Here is a 10,140-nt window from a genome sequence, read left to right on the forward strand (position 1 = left end):
TGGCTTGGTAAGTAGTGTAATAATCCAAAGAAACCTCTGCACTTCCATTCCCACTGCTATTTTCCATATTAAACTCCCACTTCTCTCTCACTGCAAAAGGAGCTGGAATAATCTGAAACAGAGGAACACCTTCTGGCACATATGAACCCATATGCACATATTTAGGGAGTAGTATAGTCAAAAGAGTGCATTGTCTCCCTTTCTTTAGTTACCTGCTGCTTAGGCAACTGAGATGAGCTCGGATTAGACAACAAATGAGAAAACATATCTTTAATGCATTCCTTGAGAGGTATAACTTTGGCAATTTAATGCTTAATAGGGAGTTTAGGATTTATGCATAAGTAGAATAGGTGCAGTGAATGACAGAAACAAGCATTTTATTGGGAAATGTGCTCTCTGCATTAATAGTACATATAATTTTTAACCAGTCTGGTTCTTTGAACAATTTGTTCCAGCTAAGAACAGATTGAGCTGTTCTTTGAATCACTCTTCAGCAGGCAGTGCAGTGTGAGTTTATGATGACTTTTCTTTGTGCTGTAGCTGAGTTCATTTAAGGTAAAACTTGCTGAAGCGCAGAAGGTTTGTAAAGGTACTGTGCACTGCCTACAAGGAGGCTTAATATGAAGGCCTTTATGTGGACTGTATGTATTGCATTTAAGCAATTTTCACACGTAGTTTTCTAGTAAATTATGTATTGTTTTCCTTTGTATATCCATTATTGTTGTTTAAGTGCTAATCCTGCTTTGTATATAGAATTCATTTGAGCATCACAGTAGAATGCATTCAGAGAACTGAATGTGAGGCTGGTCATTGGAGGTTTTCCCCTTATCACTGAACTGCTGTGAGACTTAGAAGCTTGCTAGCTTGCAGGAGGGTAACTGGATATACATGTAAACCAAAAGTAATAGCTGCCTTGATTATTTTTGGGAAGCAGTACAATTTGGAGGCATAACATCGAGAGATATGTTTGGGTCCAAGGCAGACCAAGAGAGGCTTACAAGTTATATTTATAACTTAAAGCACTTTTGAATACACAGGCACCATTACTTCCATGAATTTTCTGTAGATTTCTGCAGTCTCCGGTCTTGACATGAACTGATTTATGAGAACAAATTAAAAATTACCAAGCCTGATGCAACTTCAGGATTGCATAACTATAAGATTTTACTTTTTCCTAGTTAGGGGTACTAGTCCTTTTGATTCTACACTACAAGGGTCTCACTGAAACTATTGAGAACCAAAAGTAGAAGTCATAATTGCAGTTTAATGAAACCAATTTTAAACATTCCTTTTATCTCTGCTGCGATGTTTATTGTCACAGCTCAAGTTTTCTCTTGAAAGAGACAAATTCAAGCCATTTGCTAACCTGTTCATGCTAAATGTCACCCTGTAAAATAAGTAGCTTTGACAAATCTGCCCCCACTCTACTACCCCAGCACGTTAAAAATATCACAATCACATTCCTGCTTTTTGAAATGGAAAAGGTGACTGTCATTTGTCATTTCTGCTGAAAAATACCATTATGCTTCTTGTAGGAACTCTGGAGAAGCTCTGAATTTCAGTTAATATCTTAAACAACACAAAACCTCATTATTGAGCAAGTATTTATGGAATTTCTGTGTAGTGGGGCTCAGGTAGCACCCATAGCAGGATTTCTAAATTTGTTTAAAAAGTAAGGGTGAGATCTGAACAACAATCACTTGCCTAATATGCACATTTTCCAGAAAAATGCCAAATTTTCACACAAACACAACTTACCTGATGATGCGTAAACATCGAGATGTTTACCTAGAAAACTATTTAAGCAATTTAAAAGCTAGTACTCCTTGTTAATATGATAGGAACACGAACATCTGATGGGTGTTTAGGTACCTAGTAGTTACCTAGAGCCATTTGGGATACACAAATGAAGATGCCTAAGTCTTCCAGGGAGCCCAATTTGGTACATCTGTTCTAAGAGTGCCTAGTAAGACTCAAAAACCTGGAGCTCACCAAAAGGAAAAGAAGGCACCAATGGCCACTTTGACACAGAATATTGCCATAGGAAGAAAAGAACATACATCCTTTGCTTATTAACCTGATGCTGGGTTATTCATCTAGAAATGTGTGTGGAAGCTTCAACTGCCTGAAGCTGGGGAGGTTCAGTTCTGTACCTCCCAGCTTCCAAAGAGACAAGCTGGGACAGAAGATGCCATAGGCATGGTCTGGGGGATTTCATCCCCCTCTAACATGTTGAAGCCACTTCTAAGCAGCCAAGTGGGTAAGGTTCAAGTTTCACAGAGAGAGAAATACACCAACCACTTGAGTTTGGATGGGGTGGGATGGAAGAAGCATTTTGTTCTGGACTGGAATAATGGACCTGGTTAATTTGTTCTGGTTAATGTTCTTGAAACTGTTTTTGTGAAGGGAGTGATGGAGACTGTCTAAAAATATTAATCATCTGCACCCCATTTCCCCTTCTCCATACCCCAAAAAAGAGAAAAAGGAAGCAAGAGCTTCCCAGATTACAGCATTAGTTTATGAGTGGATAATGCAGTGATGATTTCTGCACAATATGAAATTAGAATTAGATAGTCCCATGGCCTCCAGCTGGGAAAAATGGATAACTTATAGCTCCCAGTAGTAAGATGGTTATCTAGTTATTATCCAGCCTTTTAAATACCCAACACACATACGTATTCACATAGACTGCAAAAATATCAGCCACAAAATTACATGCGCAAAATTGCAGTGAAGCTTTAATAGATCTGGTTTGGAAACTCTAGTTTCTAGCTTCTTGTTAAAGTCTGCCCTTCAGTCCTCTACTTATTTTAAAGCTTAGCTTTCTGCCCTGAACATTGTGTTAGCTGTATAATGGATGCTATGATACCACGGCTTTATTTCAGGTTACAGCTGTGCTGGCAGCCAATCAGCATGTGCCCCTGTGCCCTCATTTGAAATAAGCTGCAGCCTGTGTCTCCTTCAGGTAGATTCTGTCAATTTGGTATGAAAAATGATAAGGGACGAGCTCTGTCTTCTGAAGAACCGATGCAAAAGGTAGCAATATTGCTTGACCCTAGGGACTGTTGGATGGCTGCTTTGTACTGTAAAAGAGCTGAAAGAAATAACTTGGCTTTGGGGGGTTTTACGTCTACGAGGTAGAATATGAAGTACCTGATGAGGAAGTTATGGTTCAAAGGAAGGTTACAAAAATAACAGCAGCCATCCTAAACTTATCTGAAAGATTTACAAGAAGTCTGCTACAATGTGTGGGTTTTGACCTCCAGGAACACTAAATTTTATTCATCTTGTGCTGGGGAACAAAACACACTTGGAGCATTAAATCAGCTTCATTTCTGTACTCGAGTGCTTATGGGATTTGGAGCAGAGGTTTAGATTATAAGGAAATAGTTGTCAAGTGTAAAGTACAATTAAGACAGTTTTGGTGCCAGAACTAAGATTTTATTTTTCCTGTGGACCAAGGAATTTAGTTTTTCTCAGCTCTTAATACAGAGAGAGTGGGAAGGAGGGTATTTTTTTCTCTTTTATCTGAACAGTCAAAAATGCACTAATATGACATTAGCGTTGCATGAACTGATAGTTTTACAATGCTGACAATCTACCATGTATTTTCCTCCTGTTTAGGACTTGACCTCATACTTTAAAAATCTTTCATGTATTTGGAAATTTTCCTTAGTACTCACTGTCAGTTTAACTAGCCTCCCAGTGTTATATTTCAGGTGCTGCACAGAGTGAAATCCTGCTAAATATCTAGGTTCCCTTGAAAACTTTCAAACCACTGCACTTTTAGAGTTTTATAACAAACCTCATCTCTTTCTGTCTACTAAGTCTGTGATACTAATAGGGTTATTTTAATGAGTTATGTACCAAAGACATGAGAGTACCTTCAGTCAAGGATTTGAAGTTAATGTATTATACATTATACAACCTGGGACAAGACTTGTCCTAAGAGCTTGTAGTCTTCATATAAAACCAGAGATGAGTAGATAAAAGTGGATTGGATGGCAGAGGAAATGATCAGAGAGTGGTCAGAGACTGTGTGTGAGGGAGGAACTGATCTCTTTTTTGCAGTTCAGTGACCTATACAGACACATAGACAAGTAGTAGACCTTGTCTTTAGGAGCCACCAGTGTAAATCAATAGGCATCAGTAGTTACTTTACATGACTGAGCTCAGAAAAATCCCCAAATTATTGCATCATGGCATTGAAATTACACAGCAGCATCCTTAGTTCTCAGATGTTCAGCAATCTCTGGTGATATTTACCTGGGACAAGCAAGTCCTCTGAAACTGACAGACATAAACATCTGACGGTATCTGTGGTACCCTTGCCAAGCCCTGGTGGGTGTAAGGAGACACATTTTTTTCCTCACTCAACAGCAGTCAGTATACATTGTTCTGTGTACATGGAAACCAAAAAGGTGCCGTTCATTTATTTATTTATTTATGTTTGATTCATGTAATTGTGTAATCCAGCTTGCATTGTTTGGTGGGACAGAAGGAGTGTGGGTGACTGCGGGAGGAAATTTGTTTCCTGTAGGAACTGCAGTAGGTGAGGAAAAAGATGTGTAAGACAAGGAGGCACAATGTAAAAGAGGAAATTTATGATAGAATCACATCTCTATTTATATCTGTGAATATACAGAGAAATATTAAAAATGTTTCTCTCTTAAAGCAAGAAAATCATCTTTATTATATGTCACACGAAAGAAACATGTCCTTCCTGGTATGTACATTTGGGAAATGGGATACTTGCTGTGTGATGGCTTAGTCAAGCTCTACTAAATCATTAGCTTTGCCTTTGTCACTGGGAGAACAAACTTCAGAAATTTGTAGTCAGATGTACAGAAACATTTAGATACCAAAATATTTTGAAAGACGTTCGGAGGACTTACCAAAAAAAGCACGACCATCCCCACCCCCAAAACAACAAACAAACAGAAACAAATAAATAAATTTGGATTTAGTGCATCTTCCCTTGATGCAATTTCCCTTGATTCCCTCAAGAATTTGTAAATACCCTTGTCACTTTTGGAACTAAATAACCTCAGGTTAGGTTTTAGTACCAAAACTGCTAAAACACATTTCAAGGTTTTTCAGGGTCTAATGTTTCAGCAGGACTCAGGTGCTGTAGTGCCACTCACCCTGTGCTTATGCCCAAGATCACCTACCAGGTTTACCCAGGAAAGCTCTCAACAAACTGGTAATCTCCACCACACAGCTCCCCAAAGCAATACAATTGTGTTAATCCGACAATTCACGTAGGGCAACTGGCACCCTCTATACAAGAGCTCAATTTTTAAGAGAGAAGTTGAAGATGAATGAATTCAGCCATCTGTTACCATTTGCTCTTTTACTGTAGATACAACGACAATGTTGATGTGTATGTGAGCAGAGCAATGCATACAAAACACATGCTTAAACCCACGTGAGGACCCAAAGATAAGATACAAAGAAAAGGTACAAAGATAAGGTACAAAACATCTATCTAGTTACACTTTTACACACTGAAACAAACCTGTACTGAAAGTAATTGAACATTTACTGATAGAGTCTAGTCTGGCACATTCACCAGTGTGAAGTGGTGTAACCTTGTACCAGGCAACTACGTGGTCCATATTTTGGCTCAGAGTTGTTTCCACCTCTGGTAACAGCAGCTAAAAGTAGATGTCTGATCTAGCTGAACAGTTCAGAGCTCCTGAATCAGGTGCATAGCAGACCTGTGGAAAGAGAATTATCTTGATAGAAAGCATCCCACAATATCAGTCCCCTATATTACAAGGAAAAAAAAGAAACAAGAGGAAAGTGAAATGATAGTTATGTATCTGTTCTCTGAGTCAACATTGATGCAATTATTGAGCTACATTAAATAAATATAAATAAATTAATAAATAGAAATGTAATATAAATAAATATAAGTATAAATATAAATAAATATGTCAATATTACTTCACCAGTAACATATAATGCCAATCTTTGTAGACACTTACAGGGAAATACTTCACAACTAAAACTGGCTGTGCAAGACCGTCAGTTTCAGATAGTAAAAATCAAAGTCAAAGAATTGTCTCTTACAACAGGAAGACTAAAAGCAAGCATATAAACTGTATCTTAATAACTAAGTGACACATTTTGTACCAGTCTTAAACATTTATTTCCTATTCAAGTAAAACAAAACATCAAATAAGCATCCAAAAACCCCAGACTCACTTTTGCTATTCAGAATGCCTCTTTGTGTGTGTCTATGTATCTGTTCTCCATCTTCTATCTGAAGTTAATATCCAGATGACAAATTATGGAACTATATAACCAAAATGTAGGTATAGGAACAAATACACCTCCTATTTGTCATTGTAGAATTGGCATTGCTGAAATGTGTAAAAATAAAGGAAAATCCATGGCAAAGGGAAGACCGCTGCCTTCTGGAGCTCTTCACTACAGGCCTAGAAAAAAATAAGGGAATGGTCATATGACGTTTTGAGGTGATAGTATTATAAAGAATATTTTTAATTTTAAAGTTTTGTGATTATCTTTAAATACTTTAATAAAGTGAATAAAACATTTAAATACATGCTTAATTAATTAAATGAATAAATGAATGAATATCCCCAAAATATCTTTTATTGTTAATCTATTTCTTTATGCAATGACTTCAGAAATAGTTGTCATTTTATTGCTACCTTAATACAAAATTTTTAAAGCAACCTCAAATGCAAATGAAGAAGTAGCTGTTGGCTTTTGCCATATTTATTCTCTGACACAAGAGTGGAAATGTCTCCAAGTGGCAGTGCTCATATCCTGAGAGCCACTTCAAAGCAAAATGTCCGGTTAGTTCTCATGTAAGATTCTTCTCATCTAATCTCAGCCACAGTGCAGGGAAAACTGTTTTGGTTACAGATTCCTTCTATCTACAAAATAGATAGCTCTGAATAGAGACCTTTTCTACAACTTTTATAAGCGTTTTCTTATACTAGTCCACTAAAGTTCATCAATCAAGAAGTGAAGGGACTGTCTTGGATCTATGGGAGTAATGCAGTTTGCTTGACTGCCAGAACACATTTGAAAAGATCTTGAGCAAAGACATGAAAATGCTGTGTTTCAAACTGATAGGACCCATGAAAGCTTCTTACCAGGTGAAATTACCTTCTCAGGAAGATGTATCTCACTAGCAAGACAAGCAGTTTGAAATAAATTAGCACTATTAATATATGGCCATAAGCAAAACCAAGCATGTTACATCTCCCAGTAACTGGCATTCATGGCATTCACTTCAGTACTTGATGCTTGTTTTCCTTTTATTGCTATCAAAGTAGTAAACTTTTTTTTTTTTTTTTTTTTTTTTTTTTTACATTTTATTGGTATTTTTGGTTCTATTCCCAGGGAATACTAGGAGAACAGGACTGCTTGGAAGACAAATTTATAGAACAAAGCCATGATTTCCTTCAGTCACTGCACATCCACAGGGAAGAGTAATTTGTGGAAACATGGAAATGGAGGAGTAATGGATTTCTCTGTCAAAATGATGAGTGAAAGAAAGAAGTAATTACCATTAATGCACTTCAATTATGGCTCAACGGTTTTTTAGCTGTATGTTCCCATTTAATTTTCATTTAAAACAAAACAGTTGCCACAGACCCAGAGCTAAAAACAGAAATCCCTTTCAGCTACTGGCAAATTAGCTAGTAATGTTCTTATTATATAAGCAGAGGGAAGATTGGCTTCTTCCAGGCAAACACAGGAAGTGCTTTTTTGTTTCAGGCACTACTCTTTCTCCCCCCAAACTCACAGTTGAACTTTATTTCCAATGTTATAATCAGCTAAGCATGATAATACTTTTTTTCTGGTTCCTATTTAGCTTTCAAAGCCCTCACAGGATTTCTGTCATGGATCAGTGGCACCTTCCAGGAGGGAGTGAGGTCAGTGGACATCCTTGGTATACAGGAAGGCATGTTCTATTAGAAAAGGGAAATGTTTTCAAATCCCTCAGATCTTAAGCTACTAAAAATAAACTAATGAGCCTTAAATTAACTTTTTTTTTTTTTTCCACAGCTTTTCCAAGCCAAAAGAAAAGTATTTATTATCTGGGAGTGACATGCAGGAAATTAGGCTTATAAATTGTGTTTAAATGATTATAGTTTCCAACTTTCCTTAATTCTAATCTCAGTATCAGTCTGTTGTAGAGTGTATGTTTTAACTTCAGTGGTTTTTTAAAATTGTTTCTCATTGCACTGTGAGAAATATTTATAGTGGAGGAGCTCCAAAAGACACATGCTGTAGGAATCACCTTGCTATCCCTATTTGACTGTCTGCCTGGAACAGCTGCGAATTGGTGTTCACATTCAGTGTTGCCTCTCTACATTCCTCCAATAACCAAAATGAACTTGATAAATTATCTGTACTTTTGAAATGCTCCAGAATGAAGTCAGAGCTGGGATACCAGCAAACAAATTAATATCTGAACGAGTATGAATTTTTTTGGTGAAACTCATCCTTACAGTGGCATCCTTACACTGAATTTCTATCCATGTTGCACGCTGTGCCCTTGTGTGTTTGTAAGAGCTACACTAGCTCTATTCTGCTGCCTGTTAGAGCCACAGGTGATTCAAGCTGGGGCGTGTTTGATCCATACACATCAAAGAAAGAGAGCTTCTGGCAGAGTTTGAAGAAGACCAGCAAGCATTCCTCCACAGTGCCTTGGTTTGGGGCATGTCTGTCCCAGAAGGTACTTTGGATATAGCCTCCTTTTTGGGGTGACGATGAAAGAATAGGAATTTGAGTTATGCCATGTTAGCTGACCTCAGGAACAGAGAGTCGGCGCGTTTTATTTAGTACTATAAACATGCTGAACAGAGAAGATGTTAAAGAACATCAGGCTATATTTAATGGGTTCCACTATGACACCCACAAAACTTCTTTGGGACCCTTTCCGTGTTGTGTTATCTACAGAGAGAATGACAATAAAGTCAGAGGTGTTGCTGGCCCAACTACTCAGAAGTGTGAGTTTATGAACAGGTGTTATATTAATCAGTTCATCACAAGCACAAAAACCCAGGTGGGTTGGTACCTCTCCTTTGCATTGAATTTTTGAGCTAGCTGTTACCAGGTTGTACATCACAAGCCAACTCTCCAGATCAAAAGGGAGTGAGAGACGTAAGTCATGGGCAGAGGAGGACTTTGGAGTGATATCATTCAGTTGTAGGAAAAGTTACAAATTAAAGTAAGTTAAAGATTACAACAGCCAGAAAACTTACTACAGTTACCTACCAGCTACAAAACTCTTCGTACATTAAAACAAACTTCAAAAATTCAGAATTTCTGCACTTGCAGAATCGTAAGAAATTCAGATAGATGAGTGTGCGTATGAGACCAACAAGCTGTCAGGGAGTGTTTCCAGATCTTAGTAAATCTGGACCAAATCATGGTGAATAAGAATAGTTCATGCCTTGGGCTACGGACCCAGCCCTCTTGCAACATCTTTGCCTTTAAATGCAGTCACTAATGGCTGAGCCCCACAAAGTCGTCACAGGGACATTTAAATGAAATCACTGCAAAACAGTGTCTGCAGAACTCCATGTACTAGAGTCTAAAATCCTTTTAATTGAAAATGCAGAAAAAAGTCTGTAACTTCTAAATGTCAGAACACAGTGCTGAGCCACTTGCAATGACATGCGCTTGATAGAGTGGGTGAGATGATCCCATTGTTTCCCTGTGAAGACTTGTCTTTCTTTTTCCTGCCTTTCCACGGAAGATCTTGGCTTTTCTTCCTCCACCTGCAGAGTTCCTGGAGGAAACTGACAATATTTCACACTAAGTTCAAACATACCATGTTTTTATCCTGAAGTTTATTTACATTTCTTGATTACACTTGTTCTGGCTCATTTCCTTTGTTTCATTCTTGCCAAAAAAACCTTGCTAGAGTGCTTGTCAGTTATTAATAAATTGAGTCAAACAGTAGCAAGTGTAGGTCAACAATTTTGGCAAATATTAATGAATGCCATTTTCATTGTTAGGAGAATCTTTGGCCCGTTTTCACATCAAACATAAATTCCAGCCCTTTAACATCTGTTTTTACTATATTCAGATTGGCATAAATACAAATGAAAGGAAAACGAGACTTAAAGATACGTTTTCAACAAAATA

The sequence above is a fragment of the Anser anser genome (assembly GCF_964211835.1).
Source record: "Anser anser genome assembly, chromosome: 3".
NCBI lineage: Eukaryota > Metazoa > Chordata > Aves > Anseriformes > Anatidae > Anser > Anser anser.